Here is a 22,415-nt window from a genome sequence, read left to right as displayed (position 1 = left end):
TCAATTCATATTGTTCGGCTCTCGATACATTGTTTGTCAATCAAATCAAACCTGGACTTCTTATCCTTCTTGTATACGAGGTAGATTGTTTGAATGTAGTACTATGCATTGAGATATAACTAATTTAATATAACTTTTTAGATTTGTATGTTTGTATTTCAATACGCACATTTAATATGAGATGGGCACTATAGCATATGTTTGTTTTGTAGATTGTGGAGATCCAAGTCCACTTCATGGAACAGCCATAACCTCAAATGGTACAACTGCTGGTTCGACAGCTTTTATTTCTTGCTCTGAAGGATACAATATGAGCGGTTCTTCGACTAGTACATGCACTTCAGATGGATGGGATTCTCTACCGACATGTTCTATTCAAGGTATGTACACATTTGTTTGCTTGCACTAAAGTAGACCATGTTGAGCGTGAACGTGTCGCATCAGTCGGTTGTAATTGTGTTCATGGATGTGTGCGTGCATGCTTGTGTACGTGCGTGTTTGCTTGCATCCATGCACATATATAGGTATGTATTTATTTATTTGTTTTTATTATGTATACATTTAACATTGCACAAATGCAATTAGCATATTTTTTATGTATATATTTATCCATGTTTTTCATTCGTTATTTATGATTTGAAACATTTCAGAATGCAGTGATCCAAAACCAGCCAATGGCTCTGTGAACTTGCCACACGGTGTAAAGTTCGGCTCTATTGCTTTCATATCTTGCAACGAAAACTACGTTTTACAAGGAGACGCTCAAATCACATGTGTGAATGGTCCTGTTTGGAGTTCAACTCCTAAGTGTATAAGAGGTGATCACTGTAATAATATGTTTTAATTATGTTGGTGCGAAATTGTACGTGTGTTTGTTTTGTTATTTCTTCATAATGTTGTTTAGCATATCGGACCTTTTTTTACTTAACTTAAGTATATTCAGATATCATAGGTCGCATTTAATACAAATTAAATGTTGACAATTTGACTGAAATAAATTGGTCAGACATGTGTTTCTGGTACGAAATGGTGATATTTTGTTGCATTATTTAGCTTATTCATTATGCAACATTGGTGTGTACATTTCAGATTGTGGTGATCCTAGTCCCACATATGGGTATGCAAATATAACAACTGGTACCACAGAGGGCAGCCAAGCCCAACTGTTGTGTAACACTGGGTACACGCTAAATGGTTCCGATATAGTTACATGTACGGAGACTGGCTGGGATGGCCAAGCTTTGTGTAATATTCAAGGTAAGAAACTGTGGATTGTGTACCTTGTCAAAGTATTCCGATTCCATTTTTCATACCACGTTCGCCTATGCAACGAAAGCGGATTGTTTTTGTATGTCTTTTGTGTATACTTAAAAGCAATACTTGACAAAATCGTCCAATCTGGAGTAGTACTACTTAATCGCGGTTATAGCAATAATACAATTAGATGATATGGACAATAAATAATCAGACTTCGAACATTTTCTATTATGTCAAAATCACAAGTCTGTCAAGATATCACGCTATTAAACGGCTGTGTGGTGTACCCAGGAGTTCGAACGTTCGGTGCAGATGCCTTTGTTTCATGCAATTAGAGCTATCCTGAAAATAATAACAATCAGAAAAGTAATATTAGGTAAGCAAGTATGAATATATTTGTAAACGAAAATTAGCAAAGAAATGTTGTTTTTGAGCAGAATGCGATGTGTATGCAACAAGTAACGGCACCGTCGATGCTCCGAAGGGAAGGACAGTGGGGGAACTGGCAATTCTGACGTGTCATGAAGGTTTCTATCGCTCTGGCGCTGCACTAATAACGTGCAAAGCAGGTCCACATTGGAGTGCATCACCGACATGTGTCATAAAGGGTAACTCACGCAATCATTATCAAAGCACGTGATATATACTTTGCATTCGATTGCTCTTGGAAATTTGTCTTAATTAAATTTGTGTTAAATTGTATGTCTTCTTTGAAGATTGTGGATATGCTACACCGGTCAATGGAAGTGTTAACAGCAACATGACAACATTCGATGCAAATATCACTGTTACCTGTGATGTCGGCCACATATTATCAGGATCTGCCGAAATCATATGCCAGTCTGATGGAACCTGGAGCGATACACCAACATGCGTCCCTGGTGGTAGGCTATCAATCGAACACTTAACTATTCTTTGTTTATCAATGAATTGTCTGGTTTCATTGTATGCACATGTACACTTTCCGATGTATGGTTATTTCCTTCAGATTGTGGTGTCATTTCGATTGCAAATGCTATCATTTACAAACCGAATGGTACATTGTTTGGAGCCAATGCAAGTGTTGAATGTATCGACGGGTACTCCATGATGGGAGCTTCTGAAATGGAATGTTTGTCTGGTGGCTGGAGTTCATCGCCAATCTGCAATATCAACAGTAAGTTTTCTTAGTGACACATAATTGCATAGATAACACCATGTTCGATCATTATATCAATTGCACCTGTACAAAATAGTCATTTGATGTCAATTGTAATTTCCCATTGACTTTTAGATGACACAAATCAGTTTCAATGTTAATAATCTATTGATAATATATTGTTTCTATTTAGAGTGCAGCTTGTGGTCACCAGCAAATGGGACAGTGGAATATCCAACTGGAAATACGTTTGGAGAAGTAGCATTCGTTTCGTGTGATGATCAATTCATATTGTTCGGCTCTCGATACATTGTGTGTCAATCAAATCAAACCTGGACTTCTTATCCTTCTTGTATACGAGGTAGATTGTTTAATAGTAGTACTATGCATTGAGATATAACTAATTTAATATAACTTTTTAGATTTGTATGTTTGTATTTCACTACGCACATTTAATATGAGATGGACACTATAGCATATGTTTGTTTTGTAGATTGTGGAAATCCAAGTCCACTTCATGGAACAGCCATAACCTCAAATGGTACAACTGCTGGTTCGACAGCTTTTATTTCCTGCTCTGAAGGATACAATATGAGCAGTTCTTCGACTATTACATGCACTTCAGATGGATGGGATTCTCTACCGACATGTTCTATTCAAGGTATGTACACATGTGTTTGCTTGCACTAAAGTAGATCATGTTGAGCGTGAACGTGTCGCATCAGTCGGTTGTAATCGTTTTTAATTCATGCATGTGTGCGTGCATGCTTGTGTACGTGCGTGTTTGCTTGCATGCATGCACATATATAGGTATGTATTTATTAATTGTTTTAATTATGTATACAGTTAACATTACACAAATGCAGTTAACACATGTATTTATGTATATATTTACCTATGTTTTTCATTCTTTATTTATGATTTGAAACATTTCAGAATGCAGTGATCCAAAACCAGCGAATGGCTCCGTGAACTTGCCACACGGTGTAAAGTTCGGCTCTATTGCTTTCATATCTTGCAACAAAAACTACGTTTTACAAGGAGACGCTCAAATCACATGTGTGAATGGTCCTGTTTGGAGTTCAACACCTAAGTGTATAAGAGGTGATCACTGTAATAATATGTTTTAATTATGTTGGTTCGAAATTGTACGTGTGTTTGTTTTGTTATTTCTTCATAATGTTGTTTGGCATACCGTACGTTTTTTTAATTAACTTAAGTATATTCAGATATCATAGGTCACATTTAATACAAATTAAATGTTGACAATTTGACTGAAATAAATTGGTCAGACATGTGTTTCTGTTACGAAATGGTGATTTTTTTTGTTGCATTATTTAGCTTATTCATTATGCAACATTGGTATGTACATTTCAGATTGTGGTGACCCTAGTCCCACATATGGATATGCAAATATAACAACTGGTACCACAGAGGGCAGCCAAGCCCAACTGTTGTGTAACACTGGGTACACGCTAAATGGTTCCGATTCAGTGACCTGTACGGAGACTGGCTGGGATGGTCAAGCTTTGTGTAATATTCAAGGTAAGAAACTGTGGATTGTGTACCTTGTCAAAGTATTCCGATTCCATTTCTCATAACACGTACGCTTGTGATATGTTTTTAAATTTTCAGTTTGCCATGATATCACGCTATTTAACGGCTATATGGTGTACCCAAGTGGTCGAGCGTTCGGTGCGGTTGCCTTTGCATCATGTAATGAGAGCTATACCCTACAAGGACACGGGCAAGTGCGCTGTGAGGATGGAATGACATGGAGTTCGAATCCAACATGCTTAAAAGGTACTGTAATTGATGTATATGCGCATGTTGTTGACAGGACATAAGTATTCGTTTTTTCGGTTATGGACGATCATGCAGTAATAGTTATACCTTATTGGAGGTACACTTAAGTTTCATAGCCTTGATTTTAAAATATAAAATTTAAATCATACAATATTATGTAAGCTGTTGTTTGTATGGTACTTTCGATGTGATATGTTTTCGTTGTGTTAAATAATATTTAAATTCATAAATAAAGAAATGACTATACCATCGTTGTATTGTTAATAATTCTTTGCTGTTTCATTCGGAAAAAAAATACGTGTATATGTGTGTGCTTCATATAATCATGTCTTTATAACTTTGAAGATTGCGGAAAACCTTTCCCACTAAATGGAGAAGCAAATGTAACGCTGGGAACCAAATATGGAAATGTGGCAACCCTAACATGTCACGCCGGTTATACAAACTATGGATCAATATCCGCCACGTGTACACACTCGGGATGGGATGGTGAAGCATTGTGTGTAATACATGGTACATATTTGATATGTGTGCTGTTAATTGAGATTACTTTTGGATTTCAAGAGATCAAATGTATACACATGAGGAAATAAATGAAACAGTTCCATTATGATCAACTGAGCTTTTTTGTCCATCAGAATTTTTTGTCGCGAACGAACGTTTAACTAAATAGTAGGAGCTGATGATTGAAAGTGTGTAATTGTTCGTGCTCGGACATTCCTTAATGATTGTATTCGAAAAGTAGCCTACATGCAATTATATTACTTTTAGAAACCATTTAAGACTAATCCGAGTCTGTTCTTGGTACATCCCTTATAACAAGTGTAAATATTTAATATTATGTGTAATTGTTGAAACAATATGCAAAGCAAACGATTTCTAAAGTTTTCTTTATAGTTTTCTGCTGAGTTGAAAGGGAGTTTTGGCTTAATATGATTAAGACACTGCATGCTAAATATAATTTTACTGTATACTTTAACAGACTGTGGTAACTATTTGCTAAGTAACGGCACCGTTGAAGCCCCAAAAGGAACAACGTTTGGTGAACTAGCGATAATAACATGCGAAAACGGCTACTATCGCTCTGGTTCTTTGTTTATCACTTGTCAAGCTGGTCCAACATGGAGCGATTATCCAACATGCGTTATAAAAGGTACATATGGACACTGGAAATGGTGTTGTCTTTTCTTTTTAGCACACGAGCCGATATTATTTTACGAAATTGTAATAGGTGACTTCTTTTTTCTACAGCGATACGTGCTTATTTGAAATATTCTATATATTTAACCGGACACTCAGTGTGCGAGTATGAATAACGTCAACTACAATACTAGTGTTCTTTCATTCATATGCTTTGAATGCTTTGTAATAATTATAATATCAACAGACTGTGGACCCGTGACTATCGCTAAGGGCACCGTTAATACCACTGCTACGACGTATGGCACTGTGCTACAAGTTTACTGTAATGAAGGGTACGAACTATCTGGAACACCAATAGTCATGTGCCGGGCAGACGGCATCTGGAGCGATATTCCCACATGTGACACTTCTGGTAAAGTTTAATAAGACTTAAGATAGATAACGAAAATAGTCGAGTATGTTATATAAATGTTTTCGGTTTGTTTTTTAAAACTACAGTCTTACTTGGCATTTAAGTGTACCCATCAATTACAATTCGTATCTGCGATGTTTAAAGCTTCTGTAGATTGTCACGTTTGTTCAATTTCAGATTGCGGACAATTGACAATTGCACACGCTAATATCAGTGCGCCGTTTGGGACTCTGTTTGGTGCGACGGCATCCATAATATGTGACGAGGGATACAACCTTAATGGTTCGTCGGTTTCAGTGTGTTCAAACTCAGGATGGAGCGAACGTCCATTTTGTGAAATACAAGGTACATGCAATAACAATTGTATCTTTAGTCATTATTCAGTTTACTGTTGTTGTTGTTTTCCCCGCTGTTTAACATAATTGAATATTGTTAATGTCTTAATAATGTGTTTTCTCGTTCTAATATTCAATTGTTGCAAATTCTGATGGAAAATAAGAAGAGAAAATCTTGTAACAAACTTTTATCGAGTTTATATATCTTATTGTAGGCAAGTGATAATTGTATTTACGGCTAATGAAAACAGCCTCAAAAATAATTTTAATAAGCTGTACAACATAACCCTGCTTTTCAGACTGTGGCGACCCGTCTCCTGTTAATGGTACGGCAGAAGTGCCGAAAGGAACCAACTTCGATAATGTCGCGATAATAAGCTGTAACGCTGGCTTTATACTCAATGGCAGTTCCTACATTGTGTGTAAAGACGGGCCGGTCTGGAGCTCCCGACCCACTTGCATAAAAGGTATAAATGTGTGCTATAAACTAATATTTAACTTGCGTTTGTTTTAATGATAATTTAAAGCCATCGATTAAAAAAACAATGTTTTATTGTTTTGCTTCCTTATTGCAGTTGTGTGCGGACTTGGCGTCGGCGTCGGCGTCCGGTTAAGTTTAAGTCCGCTTTTCTCATAAAGTATCAATGCTATTGCATTCAAACTTGGTACACTTACTTACTATCATAAGGGGACTGGGCAGGCAAAGTTAGATAACTCTGGCGTGCATTTTGACAGAATTATGTGCCCTTTTTATACTTTATAAAATTGAAAATTTTGGTTAAGTTTTGTGTGTTAGGTCCATTTTATTCCTTAAAGGCCCTATAAAGGTGACAAATCCAATTATTATGCATATAAACTAGTCTAATTTTTACCGGATTTCAGTTACTCTTGCATAAAAAATGCTTATAGCACAGCTAAGGTGCAACGTTGTCAAGAAGTATTGAAGATATACCCTTTTCCTAATTGGAAGAAATGTTTACAACTTTGCAACTAACGTGATGTGTAGCCCCAAAGCGGTGACGTATGCTAAAAATAGCCAAAATAACTTCACTTTTAATTATATTTTAAACAATTTTTTACCAGCAAAAAGTAACTAATTAGATCACTACAAACGTTTTGACCATTATTAGAAGAGACCTACTTTGTGAGTGATACCGGAAAACATTGAAAATCAACGATATATTTTTGGTGACCTTAGTCACTTTCACTTTCACTTTCCCGAATAAACAGCGATGTAAATAAACTGATTGTTTGTAAACACGATTGACTTGGAGGACTCTGTATTTTGAGCTCAAAACAAGTTGTATTGCTCATATTTTTATGGTAATGTCCAATAGCATATATATATTGTTTTTTACAACCTTTATATATAAAATACGGAAAAAATATTTAAAAATCGGTAAATAATTACGGATCTTCACCTTTATAGAGCCTTTAAGTATCAAAGCTATTGCTTTCATACTTTCAACACTTACTAACTATCATAAGGGGACTGTGCAGGCAAAGTTATGTAACTCTGACTGGCATTTTGACAGAATTATGTGCCCTTTTTATACTTAGAAAATTGAAAATTTGGTTAAGTTTTGTGTTTAGGTCCACTTTATTCCTAAAGTATCAAAGCTATTGCTTTCATGCTTGCAGCACTTACTAACTATCATAAGGGGACTGTGCAGGCAAAGTTATGTAACTCTGACTGGCATTTTGACGGAATTATGGGCCCTTTATACTTAGAAAATTGAAAATTTGGTTATGTTTTGTGTTTTGGTCCACTTTACCCCTAAAGTATCATAGATATTGCTTTCATACTTGGATTACTCGCAAACTATCATAAGGGGACAGTAAAGGACAAGTTGCATAACTCTGGTTGTCATTTTTACGGAATTATGGCCCTTTTTTCACTTAGTAACTTTGAATACATGATTAAATTTTGAGTTTAGATCCACTTTACTTCTAAAGTATCAAGGCTATTGCTTTCAAACTTCAAATACTTTCATGCTATCATGAGGGTACTGTACGTGGATAGCTAATTTTTACCTTGACCTTTGAATGACCTTGACTCTCAAGGTCAAATTATTAAATTTTGCTAAAATTGCCATAACTTCTTTATTTATGATTAGATTTGATTGATACTTTGATAAAACAACTCTTACCTGACATACCACAATAGACTCCACCCAAACCACCCCCACGCCCCCCCCCCCGAATTCCCCCCCCCAATTTTTTTTAAAGAACATCTAATAAATGACCACCACACCCTCACACTATACCCCCCCCCCCTCAATTTTTTTAAACATGGTTAAAAAACACAAATATTTATTTTTATTTTTGAAATACCGTCCAACCATCCCACCCAAGAATCCCCCCCAAACAAAAAAATAAATATTTCACACTATACACCCCTCTCCACTCCACCCCTCCCTCCTTTGTGATGAAATTGAGATAGGTCCCTTCACCTTCAAAAAGAAAAATAGATGAGCGGTCTGCACCCGCAAGACTGTGCTCTTGTTTTGATTATTGTGATAAATCTTAAATAAAAAATCAATTACTAGTATCATGCTGATGTGTTTCTTAAACTTACAACAATTATTGTGAAATGCAGTGTAATAAAATCGATAAACATTCAAATAACGAATTCAAACTACCGGTAATAAGGATTGCATATAGTTCTTTGATGCTGTCGGTTTTTAAGCAGTTTTGTTTTAAGTTGACTGTTCAACTTCTTGTGCATTTACAGAATGTGGAGATCCGACTCCAGTTAATGGAGTCCACATTTTTGGAAAGACAACATTTGGTTCAACTGCAACAGTGAATTGTAATACCGGTTATGACTTGATTGGTTTGGGTGTTTTGAGTTGCACCCTTGAGGGCTGGGATACGAACCCTTCCTGTCTGATTCAAGGTAACTATTTTCAAATAAATATAAATTCAATATATTCATGGAGTCAAATTAACATTTTATTTACACATACGTTTCAATATATAAGTAAATGTTGGTTTTAATTGGAAAATATAAAAAGTTTGGATAAAAACGAATAGGTATATGTAGTTTAATTGTATTTCGAATCTTGTTTCATAGTCTTTATTCGTCTGTAATGGTGTATGCATTATCCACAGCCTGCTTATCTTTTAAAAAAAAGATTATTTTTTTTGAGTCGGGTCATTTCCTTACCAACTGTTAGATATTAATATAATTGGAATTACGTTTTTGTAGAGCCTTCGGAATATATTGATAACGGTATTTGATGACAGATGTCATAAACTAAAGAATGTTATGTATTTTTCCTCAGACTGTGGTGACCCAGCCCCGCAAAATGGGTACTCCGAGACACCCGAAGGGACAAAGTACGGCGCCTTAGCCGAGATAAGGTGTAACAAGAACTACATACTCGTTGGTGACGAGTTTATTATGTGTATGAATGGATCAGTTTGGAGCAATCGACCTCAGTGTATACGAGGTAAAATCCATGTATACTAACTCCTCCTTTTTTCAAACTATGCAAATATATTTTATCGATGATAAGATAATGTAATCATAGTAATTAAACTTTGTTCAGAAACTCACCATTTATATACGAGTATATTGGTACTCATTACGGAACGTAACCATAGTTTTGTATTCAGCACTTTAGATACATGTATTTACACTATTTCGTTTGCTTTTAATAAATGATTTCTGTAATGTTAGATTGTTTTGTAAAACAGTTCTTTATGTTTTACACAAGTACGCTTGACGAATGATACAATTATGATATAAGTATTAGTTTAACATTCGAATGAAATAGTCTTAATTAACAAAACAATCATTATATTATTTATTTATTTGTTTTTGTTTCGCCAACATGGAACTAAAACAAAGCAAAGTATTTTATGTACTGTTAATGCACAACGTTTCGCCAATTGCTATTTCAGGGTTAAACACTGATCAGTGGTAAAATTCAATTGTATCGAGTGTTGTCATCCCCCTTGTTCGAACATTCATGTTAACATGACATTTATCATATGCACAATAAATCTAGCCTTCATACAACAATAATGAGTTCAATCTTTACTTCGATCTTGCTTCAAAGTGGTTGCGGGGAGCAATACTTTATATTATTAGTTTGTTTTGGTGATATATATATATCATAATAAATCATATTCCATTTCAGTAAATGTTTAATTTACAGCCTGTGCTGTTTTGTAGTGAATTTGTTTTTTCCTTGTATATATTTTTTGAATAAAAAACACATTTCATTTACGAACCTTGTTTCAATTAGAACTGAACACCATATTGTTTTAGACCGTCTTCAAAATATCGGCGCATAGTTTTTGTGCTCTATTGTTTCATAGATAGTTTTTCGTTGATCCATATTCCCCTATTGCGTCTTTTTATATGAAGCAACAGTAAATCAACAGTTAAACACGTTGTTTATAGTATATAGGATCTATACCTTACTTTCTAAATAAATTAAGTTAGATATTGCATATAACTATCACAGTATTATCTCTTCCTTTAATATAATATTCAGGTATTTGAATGCGCAGCGTAAAATCTGATGTTGAACAATCAATGTCTATATTATTCATCTCGATACAATACAGTGACATGATTTTGAGAACACATAACCAGGAGGATTTGTACCTTATCAATAGTTGAATACTAGAGTATATCTTTAATTTTGTTATAGTAATAATGCACCCATCGAGAAGAGTTGCAGTACTTGAGCTTTATTTCTTTATATGCTGCTTGTGTCGAGATTGGTTTAAACTTTGGCAGTAATGTTTAACTTGTTGTCGCTTCTTAACTTATAATATACTCACACTCGTAAGCTCGTTTTAGCGTTCGTTATTTTGTCTGGTGCAAAGCAGTTACTTGTATATAAAATAGCCCTTATTAATTATTAGATTGTGGCGACCCAACACCGGCAAACGGGAAAGCTTTCACATCGGGTGGAACCACTCTCAACCACTCAGTCACGATTTCCTGCAATGACGGTTACGACCTCACCGGAGCCACATCGCGCACTTGCACTGACAGTGGGTGGGACGGTATAACGCCAACTTGCTTGATACAAGGTCTGTAGACATCATTACGATACCCCAAAAGAACACCATATTGTAATGTTTTAATTGATTATGTAAAACTAGAAATGAAGAAATGAAGTGGACGTGCGTGTGGTTTTATTGAATCCTTGTTTCTAATGGGATGTTTCGTCATGGCAAATTATAAAGATGTTTGTTTCACTGTCCCAGCTCGTTAAGTCATGAATGATAAAGTGAAGAGTGATGTATTGACTTTATAGCAAACATCTCATTTGCACAACGTTATTGTGACGCATTTTGCTTGTTCAGTGTGCGAAGATCCTACCCCTGCCAACGGAACATTGGATAAACCGGACGGATTTTTATTTGGGGCCTCCGTTTCCGTTGATTGTGACACGGGTTATGTTCTGTTCGGAGATGGCTTGATAAAGTGTCAGCAAGGGCCGGTATGGAGCGACTATCCTGTCTGTACCAGAGGTATCGCATTACGTATAAGATGTTACTTGTTCTAGAAGATCATTCATCTTTCTCAAATAATGTTTCTTTCCATAAAATTTCATTTGTTTTGAATGCTTGTTTACTATGTTGTCAGCTTGTTCACTATGTTGTAATGTAATTGTTAATTTTGTTTTCAGATTGTGGCATTCCATCCACCGACAACGGCAAGGTTACACCAGTCAACGGCACGCTGCTTGGGGCGATATCCAAAGTGATCTGCAACTCTGGATACAACAGCATCGGGGACACCGAGCTTGTGTGTGGTCACCCTGGTTGGATGGGATTTGCAGTCTGCACTATTCAAGGTATACGCTGATATGTTCAACATATTGCAACAAGGTGCCTTTACTTTATACCAATAGTCTAATGATATTTGATGACTTAGAAAACAGACAGCTACCATTCTTTTTGCTGAGAATCTTACACGTTTTATCATAATTTTATCCGACTGCCATTTTGGACGTATTAACATCGAAGTGCGATGTTTTGGTAGAATTAAAGCATATATTACACAAGTGTATGTTCATCGCACGAATTATTATATGTTTTTTTCCACACGTTAATAGAGTATTGCGTTACAAAGAAAACTAATTTGGGCAATTATTGTGACACTTTTTTTCAGTATGCGAGGATCCTATTCCTGCGAACGGAATATTGGAAAAGCCCGACGGGCTTTCATTTGGGGCATCCGTTTTTGTTGACTGTGATACAGGATATGTGTTAATTGGAGATAGTGTAATCAAGTGTCTGCACGGGCCGGTATGGAGCGACTATCCTGTCTGTACCAGAGGTATCGCATTACGTATAAGATTTTACTTGTTCCAGAAGTTCATTTATCTATCTAATAATATGTTTCTGAATAAGTTTCCTGACCAGAAATAAGTTTTTAGTCATATATAAAAAGGCCCCGTTTAAATTATTTTTTGTTGATTATACGTATTAATTAAACTCGCATAGTAAGTTTTTGTTTCGAAAACAACATGTTTGACACTTACAAAAAATGCACCTTGGGGATATTCAATGTTAACTCTTTGCAAAACATACACAATGATATTTAAATAAAGGTACTTCTTGTAGCAGAAATTGATGTTATCTTGTAACCTTGCTTCAATAGCATCGTTTTTGTTGTCAGATTGTGGCATTCCTTCTGCTGACAACGGCAATGTAACCCCAATGAACGGCACGTTGTTCGGAGCTGTGGCTAAAGTGACCTGCAACGCTGGATACAGCAGTACTGGGGACGCCGAGCTTGTGTGTGGTCATCCTGGATGGATGGGAAATGCTTCCTGTGATATCCAAGGTATGTGTTGAAGAATAAAACACCGATTGATAGCGGTGTATGAAGAATGAATAAGGAACTATATTTGTTCAACAATATTCCATAAAGTCAGGTATGTGCATGAAATATATATATATATATATATGGTTGTTTTGTTTGAATTTGACGCAACATTATGCATACTTTATTGTGTATGTATTAAACTGTCAATAGTGATATAGTGAACTATTACGAATTGTATGGTACATCAATAACGTAAAACATATCGCCCCCTTTGCGCAAAAAGGTACCATGTGGTATTGAAATCAGAAGGCACATGGTACCTATTTACACTAATTTGGCGATATATTTCTTACCTCGAACAATTAGTCTATAAAGTGTATTTACATATGTAACAGATTGTGGAGATCCAACGCCAGCGAACGGACTGTCTGACATACCTGTAGGAACCAAATACGGTGCCGTTGCCGATATATCGTGTAAACCAAACTATGTTCTTGTTGGCAATGATAGTTTAATACACTGCCTCCACGGACCAAAATGGAGTTACTACCCAAAATGTATTCGCGGTATGCAATTTTATCATATTTTGGTATTTTCAAAATTCTGCATGATTATTTAAAATGCTTTTTATTGCTTTTTTTACAAAGCTAATAACGAGTTTCAATAGTTTGCTCTTATGGCGATGAATAAAGCTTTTATCATTGTGTTTACATTTTATGCCATGTCAAATTTAAGTTGTGTATGGTATAAGCAATTGATACCTTGCCTTAAGTTAAAGACTGAACGGTGTTAATAGAATTTCTTTTTTTATAATGTTTAAACAAACTCAATTTTCCTTTATATTGAGTCATTGGTGTTTTGCTTGTTTCAAGTTGAATGCTCTTTTTTTAATTAATATTAATAGGTGCATGTGTTTTTTAACCAACAATACTAAATTGCAAATCTTTCAATCAAGAATCTGCCTCATCATACACATTCATAGTTCAGGAATTTCCCCAGTGGGTTTGCAAACCTACACATGTAAACATGATAGTGTTGTGATTAAATAAATATGAAAATATCAAAACATTCGTTAAGTTTAATGCGCACCTTTTTCAGACTGTGGCAGTCCCGCACCGGAGAATGGCCGTGCATACACCCCTTATGGCACCACGGAGAACCAGACGGCCGCCATATCATGCAACAGCGGGTACAACCTGAATGGGAGTGTAATTCTGACATGTTTGGATAGCGGTTGGAATGGAAAGCCCAACTGTATAATCAAAGGTATTGTAAACGGTCACTCTCAACATACTTGTATATTTCACTTTTTAAAATGAAAAAAAAAACACTTTTTTTTTCATTTTGTCTTGTGCGTTTGTTCTTAACGAATATTAAGATGTATGAGGATGTATTGTGTATAGTAAAAGAAAAAAATATTACATCATAATTTGTTTTGCTATATTTAATAATTAATTTCATTGCTAAGACACATGTATGCACTAAAGTATTTATATGTTGAGTAATACAGAATAAAAGTGCTTTGTACCTAATGCACTTTTCTGAAAAAGAGGTAAAATAACAACTCACTATGGTTGATTATTTTAGATTGTGGCGACCCCACCCCTGTAAACGGCTCGGCGGACATACCGGACGGTACGACCTATGGCGAGTACGCCTTCATCTACTGTGATGACGGCTTTAACATGAAAGGGAAGTCCTTGATACAGTGTCTCGCATCTGGAACGTGGAGTGTCAACACTTTCTGTGAAGAAGGTATGCAAATAAAAAAGGTTACCAGTTTCAGATTGGTTTAACAGCCACGTATTTTCACAAATAGACATCAATAGTTGTGTTATGTTTAATTCTTTACATGCTTTGAACAAATAAATGAAACCTATTTTATAAGGCAGCAATACACCTTTTAAAAACAATTTGATTTTGGAGAAAAACATGTTTGCCTGTACATATTTGTTTAATACATCATTTTTATCGCTGTTGTAAGATTTAGACAGAACAACTCTTCGTCCGGGCGAAACAACAGTATCGCGTAAGGAACAAGTGATAGCACAATATTTAACCAAGAACCTAATATGCATGTTTGTGTGTTCGTCTTTGTTTTGAAAGTTAAACTTCTTTGCCTTTATGTATTAAAAAATGGTGTATCATTCATTTTCGACTGCAGATATGTCTTTATTTAGGCTTTTGCGAGCATTTGTCTTAAAGTCATATTTTTCTGAAGAGATGAAGATATTCATAATTAATAAAACGCGACTTGTATTGCTTTATTCGGTAAATATAGAAAAGCATCTGGCACCATAGATTTCGATTTTGATATAAAATCAATACTGTTTATGCTTCAAATTGGAATGCTATTTAATGTGTGTGAGTATTATCACATCTGAGCGCCATGGGCTAGTAACTATGCCCGGCTTCAATAGAAGTGCGTCTTGAATTGTGCGTCGTGCGTCGTCAACTTTTCGCTCGTTTTCGCTATCCAGGCCACATTTGTTAATAACCTTGTTACCACCCCAGAGAACACATTTATTGTTCAATATTTATTAGAGATGGTAGAAATGTTTATCTAAACAATATCTTGGCCGTGTGTGAATCTGTATCTCGTGCTTCGAAAACCTAGGTCACCGTGCCAAATCTGAGAAAAACTGTGTATAATTCAAGAGAGTAAATTAATGAATCATTCTTAATGTATTTGATCAGAATGTATACCATGAAAATGTCTTTGCCATATTTGAATCTGCATTAAGTGGGATAAAAATGTAGATAACCAGGTGAAGTCTTCGACAATGGTGTACCGTGAATGAAAGTGAGCGCGTCGGATCTATCATTCTGGGCCACAAAGGTATTTTGTTATATTCGATAAAAGAGTCAAATAGACGATAATGCTGATGCTTTCATTTTTATTTTGCCTTCAATTTTACTGATTTGTTTAATAAGTTCTGTATATTTTGAATTAAACGTTTTCGTTTGATAGTCTATTTATCGTTCAACTTAATAAGGTAAATTTGTGTCTACGTTCTAAACTTGAACATCAACACAGTTTTATACCCCGTACAGCGAAGTAAGAAGTAAAATTGGCGAAAATTATGTCGTCTTATAATTTATATATTTAGACATACAGCGTCGTGTGATTTTTATCACTACCATGACAAGCTCTAGTTAGAACAGTTTGTTATATTTAGAGACACCCACAATATTACATATCTAACTCCTCTGTAATATGTATTTTACTATATGTACTGTATTAATGGTGCCGTTATAACTAATGATTGATTAACTCTCAAGCTAACTTGAAATATGCGTATAAACATACTTAATATATCAAGTAAGTACAACAATAGTTTTTTTTTACATATTCTGTGATATTTCAGCGTTCGTTTTCTCTACGCTCACCTATTGCCTGACATTAATAGCGTAATTTAACAAACTTTGAATTATTTTACTGCATGCTCTAAAATGTATTAAATATGGACAGTTGTATTTGGTTTGCCAATCATAGTATCTGCGTGACCAGGACTGAGTTTGTCAATTAAATGTAGTTAACCAATGAGTCAGGAGAAAGTCATTATTTAACGGAATACGGCCTAAACATCAAATTGAATTTAACTGAATTTAACTATATACGAACTATATATGTTATATATGAACTAAGTATGAATCTGTATGTATATGCCTCTACTTCCTGAATCTGTATGCTTGTTAAAGCATACCTTGCATATTGAACACCACCTACAACTCGTTACTCGAAAACTGAAAGACTTCATATGAAGATCATTAATGCCATTATAATTAAACACTCTGTGAAAAGGGGGTTTAATGCATGTGCGTTAAGTGTTGTCCTATATTAGCCTGTGCAGTCCACACAGGCTAATTAGGGACGATACTTTCCGCTTTTATGATATTTTCTGTATACAGACAGTCCCTTCTTTGCAAAAATCCAGTTTCGGCGGAAAGTGTTGTCCCTGATTAGCCTGTGCAGATTGCACAGGCTAATCTGGGATGACACGTTTCGCACATGCATTACAGTTTAAACCCCCTTTTCACAGAGCACGACCTATGTACATTTTTGTTCGAAATTAATATTTTAAACATTGTGGACATCGAATAAGATAAACGCCATGTGTGATCAAAATTATTCTTTCTATTTCAGCTGATAAAATTCTTCAGAGTGACAAAACCTTTGACTTCCGTAAGTTGTTTAAGTTGTTATAGTGTTAGGGAAAATGTACGTTACACTGTCAAAGCGGTAGAATAGTCTAAAGACAGCTCATGGTTAACTATTTCATTTGCCGACACTTAGTACGTTAAGAAAAGGTTTGGATGCCGAAAAATAATTGACTATTGAAATAAAATATATTATTATATCGTGTAAACAATAAATAATATAAATGTGCCGCGCTCTGAAAAAAACGGGTTTTCTTCATGTGCGTGTAGTGTCGTCCCAGAATAGCCTGTGCTGTCCGCGCTTGCTAATCAAGGACAATACTTTCCGCCTAGACTGGGTTTTTGCTGGGACGAAACTTCCTTTAAATGAAAAAATGACGTCATATCGGAAAGTGTCGTCCCTGATTAACATGTGCGGACTGATAATGCTTATCTGGGACGACACTTTACGCAAATGCATTTCGCCGCGTTTTTCAAGAACCAGGCTAAACAAGTATAGTTCCTGTAAAGTAGTAAACTGATTACTGGCTGGTTTACAGAGACCGTGCTGATCTTCAGTCTCGTCATCGGATTCCTGGTCCTCGTGGCCATCGTCATCGGCTGCGTCTGTCTCTACATGACCAGGTGTAAACGCAAGAAGGAAACGGTAAGTGTTTATAAGCTGTGATTAGCTAGTGAATTAATTGATTTTCCCTTGTTATTAGGTGATTTGAATAAGATTCATTAACGTATTTCGCGCTCTGAAAAAAACTCGGGTCTTAATGCATGTGCGTTAAGTGTCGTCCCGGATCAACATGTGCTGTCCGCACAGGCTGATCTGGGACTACTCTTTCTATTTTAACTTTCGCTAAGAAGAGACTTTTATTAAACAAATGTACCATATAAGCGGACAGTCTCGTCCCAGACGACTTATCTTGGTAGACATAACGCACATGCACTAAGCCCAGTTATCCCAAAACGCGGCTTATTTAATAGGTAGTGAATAACTTATTATTGTCTTGTTATTAGATGCTTTGATTTAAATTCAAAAGTATGTCCACACAGGCCAATCTGGGACGACAATTTTTACTTTAACTGGATTTTCGCTAGGTAGGGACTTGACTTTAACGAAAAATACAGTAAAAAAGGACGGCGGACTGCACATGCTATTCTGTGACAACACTTCAAGTACATGCATTAAGCCCCGTTTTTCCAGAGCTAGGCTCATATTTATGTGTTATGTAATATGCTATACGCCATATTTTCATTCTGTATAAGACAAATACGTTGTGGGTGTATGTTTTCAGCCTGAACCGATCGACGAAAATCAGTTTGGTCGCAGCAGTCACCAAGATGACTGGGTAGAGGATGACGACTTTTACCCCGCCGATCTGAGGGCACATCCGCCTCCTAACAGCCGTGAAGCTGTCCCGCCGTTACATTTCGGCCATAGAAGCAACGTCGGCATTGTTCCTCCAATGACCAAGCAGACAGCTCCTGCGGATGTCCTGGCTGCAGTTGATGAGAATTCAAAGCACACCATAACGTTCAAAGGTCTAGGCCATAAGAAAGGCCTGCCGCCTGTACCAGAAGATCTCAGGCAGTTGCATGACAGCACGCTCCAAAATTCTAGTCGAACGTCTCCCATAGAGAAAATGGTAGCCTTTGCGGAAATAAGTGCACCTTTGGATGAAATAGACGAAATTGCAAAGGCCAATCAACAAACTGAAGTCAATACTCTCAGCGCTGATCTAGAACGAAGATTGCTTGATAGAAGTGAGCCGTTAATTCGGACATCCGCTGAAATCAAACTCACCCCGAAAAGTGGTGCAGGAAATGGCGCCATTCCAAAACCTTCTGCAGATGCAAAGAAGTCTACAGTAAAACCTACATCTAAACTATCAGAAAAGGTTCAAATTGCTCGAAAGAAATTGAAATCTACAATAACCCCTGTCAGTCCTAAAACAGCTAAACCGGGAAAGGCGAAGACAATTCCACATGTAAAAAAGGTTGAATCTCAGAAAACTGTTGCAAGTGTAAATTTGGTTACCAGTGAGGCCGAGCACATCCCCAGCTTGGACGTCGCCCGTGCGATCATAATCCCGACATTTGACACCGAACCGAGTGATGCTCCAGAACAGTCGCAAGAGACAGAAAAAACAACACACGAAAACCGTGCGAGCATTATCTCGACATTTGACACCGAACCGAGTTATGCTCCAGTACAGTCGCACGAAACAGAAGAAACAACACATGAACACCGCCAAGATAGAAATGAGCACGACTCTACTCCCATATTTACCAAGAAACTTCCAACAGAGATGCAAAGCACGCCAGATGATACCAAATTAGATACAGGACAAGCGGAGATATATGATTTAGAAACGAGCCAAGCTTCACACGAGGAATCTTTCGAGCATAAACAGAAAGAAGATAAAGATACATATACAATACAACCATCTGTACATGTGATGTCACCCAGTCCTGAGCACCCACCAAGCCCAATTCCATTGGTTCGAGACTTCCAATCGCCATCGCAAACTGGCTCCCCAGTGAAAACACTTCATGTGCTCGACGAAACTACTTCGGAGAGCAAGCCAGCAGAACGCACAGGGGTCCATAGGACGGTTACCATATCCTCGTATGCTCCGTCGACAATGCCGTCCGTTGAGGACGTTCCGCATACGCAGATATCGCCATCGGGTTCCGAGAAGACCGCCGAGCATGATGGAACATTGGATAATACGCCGGAACCGTATTACTCAGACTCATTTTCATCGGAGTCCGAAGAAGAACTCGCTCCGCCAAAACCACCCAAGCATTTCTTTTTACCGGAATCGCCTGACGTATTAAGGAAAATGGCTATGCAGCATGCAGCAGCAAATCGCGAAGACAATGATGAAATGGCCGATCACAATGAACGTCCCAAAACAGAAAAGCCGCATAAGGCTACCAGTCCACATCGCACGCGCGAGTCTTCTCGTCTCCTTACGTCATCATACGGTTCTCGACCAGCGGAATCGGTGAAAGCGTACAACCCCGCTGCTGACCGTGATAAGGATGGTGAAAAGGCCAAGGAAAAGAAGAAGAAAGTGGAAGCAATCAAGCGGGAATTAGAACGGAAAAGATCGGTTAGGCTTGGGGCCATGAGCAGTGTATATGGTACTACAGTTAAAAGGTAGTGGAAACGAGACGTACTTAAATATCAATGATACATAACTATTTGGTTTTCTTTGTCAATTTATTGAACTGTGAACGATGGACTCCTTCAAATATAAAAGAAGAACAAAAACGTTATAGAGGACTTATATGTTTTATTCTAATATTTAATATTGTGATGTGTGTTTTACTAGCAGCTGTGATAACCAATGTTGCCTTTCAAATTATTAATCCGTCCTATTGTACAGTGTAACTTTTTACTTTTATATCATAAATGCATTTATACGAAGTTTGTGTGGAATAAAATCTTTTTCCGTTTTATCCGTCTAAGTTGAGGGTAGTGGACATCCAGATATCTATTTAAAGAAATACATAGTATCATCGGCGGCAATACATGTAAATAGGACAAAGTCGGTATTATATTCATTATCATATTCATGATCGCATTCATATTCATAATCACGACGATTTTTACCAATCTGCCAAGTCTCTATGAGCAATTTGTAAACAAGCAAATTCGTTGAATTGATATCCGCCGCTAATATGCTTCTAGACACTCATACCAAGTTTCAATGAAATCCGCCAAAGCACTTCCAAGATATGGCTCCGGACACACAAAAAAGCATTTTTTTCAAGATACAAAGGGCCATAACTCTGTTATTAACAGATGTTGTACAATGCCATTTGGCGTGCATCATCCTATTATCCATATATATACTCATACCAAGTTTCAATGAAATCCACCAAAGCACTTCCAAGATATGGCTCCGGACGGACGAACGGTAAGACGGACGGACGGACAACGCCAAAACAATATCCCTCCGCCTATGGCGGGGGATAACAACAGGGCCTGAAAGACCCAAAGTCGCTCACCTGAGATAACAATATATGATTGCGACAAATCTTCTGACCAAGTTTCATAAAGATCGGAAAATAAATGAGGCCTCTAGAGTGTTAACAAGGTTTTACTAAAGCCATATAAGGAAAAATGCCCCGCCCCCTGGCAGCCATTTTTTTCAACCAACCGGCATAATTTTTTAACTCTTCCAGGATATTATCGGGATGAATCTTCTGACCAAGTTTCATGAAGTCGGAAAATAAATGTGGCCTCTAGAGTGTAAACAAGATTTTACTATAGCCATATAAGGAAAAATGCCCCGCCCCTTGGTAGCCATGTTTTTTAAGCAAAGGTTACCATTTTCAAACTCTTCCAAGATATCATTGGGACAAATCTTCTGACCAAATTTCATGAAGATCGGAAAATAAATGTGGCCTCTAGACTGTTAACCAGGTTTTACTAAAGCCGTATAAGGAAAAATGCCCTGCCTCCTGGCGGCCATGTTTTTTCAACCAACCGGCATCATTTTCGAACTCATCCAAGAAATTATTGGGATGAATCTTCTGACCAAGTTTTATGAAGATTGGACAATAAATGTGGCCTCTAAAGTGTGAACAATATTTTACTATAGTTATATATAGCCATATAAGAAAAATGCTCCGCCCCTTGGCAGCCATGTTTTTCCAGCAAACATAACCATTTTCAAACTCATCCAAGATATCAATAAGAAAAATCTTCTGACCATATTTCATGAAGATTGGACAATAAATGAGGCCTCTAGAGAGTTAACAAGGCAAATGTTGACGACGCACGACGGACAAAAGGCGATCACAAAAGCTCAACATGAGCACGTTGTGCCCAGGTGAGCTAAAAATCAAAACATTTAACATAAATATTGTGCCGCCTCTATTGTTGACTTTGCCCGATGTGTTATTTTTACAAGGCTTTCAAGAGGCCAGCAATATCCCCCTTCTGATAATGTTGGCTTTCAAATGAAGACACTGACCTTGAAGAATCGTAACTTCATCTGGCCTTCTCCATGGCGTCTCAATCACATCAACCAATAAAAATTGTTCAAAAGGCGTAATTGATAGGGAGGGAATAGGGATGGACATTTCGACATAATGACACTGGGCCAGCCTGACTTGCGCAAGCTCACCAGTACCCAGAAGCACAATGAAAGTCAACTGAAAATTGGGCAAGTATATATTTTTAATTTATAAAGCCAGGCAAGAAGCACATTTTATTCGATGACTTATCATTCGGACAAGTGTTCTGAAATGATATGTTATTAGCCCAATCACATGATCTGAACAATCTTAGAAATAGAGCCGAGGAAACCTGAATGAAAAAAAATGGAGGCTCAAATATATTACCCTCACCTG

The 22,415-nt window shown here is 36.9% G+C and overlaps 1 protein-coding gene and 1 long non-coding RNA gene across 2 annotated transcripts in view; one reads left to right on the top strand and one right to left on the bottom strand.

Annotated features, from left to right (window-relative positions):
* Positions 1-22,415, bottom strand: part of LOC127850240 (uncharacterized) — a 155,941-nt gene that overhangs the window by 109,768 nt on the left and 23,758 nt on the right. The window lies entirely within an intron of this gene.
* LOC127850242 (uncharacterized) lies at positions 32-1,203 on the top strand. The gene is made up of 4 exons (XR_008035147.1): positions 32-80; positions 213-380; positions 651-818; positions 1,090-1,203. It is a non-coding gene; the product is annotated as an uncharacterized LOC127850242 (long non-coding RNA).

This window comes from Dreissena polymorpha, chromosome 11 (assembly GCF_020536995.1).
Source record: "Dreissena polymorpha isolate Duluth1 chromosome 11, UMN_Dpol_1.0, whole genome shotgun sequence".
Taxonomy (NCBI): domain Eukaryota; kingdom Metazoa; phylum Mollusca; class Bivalvia; order Myida; family Dreissenidae; genus Dreissena; species Dreissena polymorpha.
The sequence above is the reverse complement of the archived record's forward strand: the minus strand, read 5'-3'. Positions and strand labels throughout refer to the sequence as shown.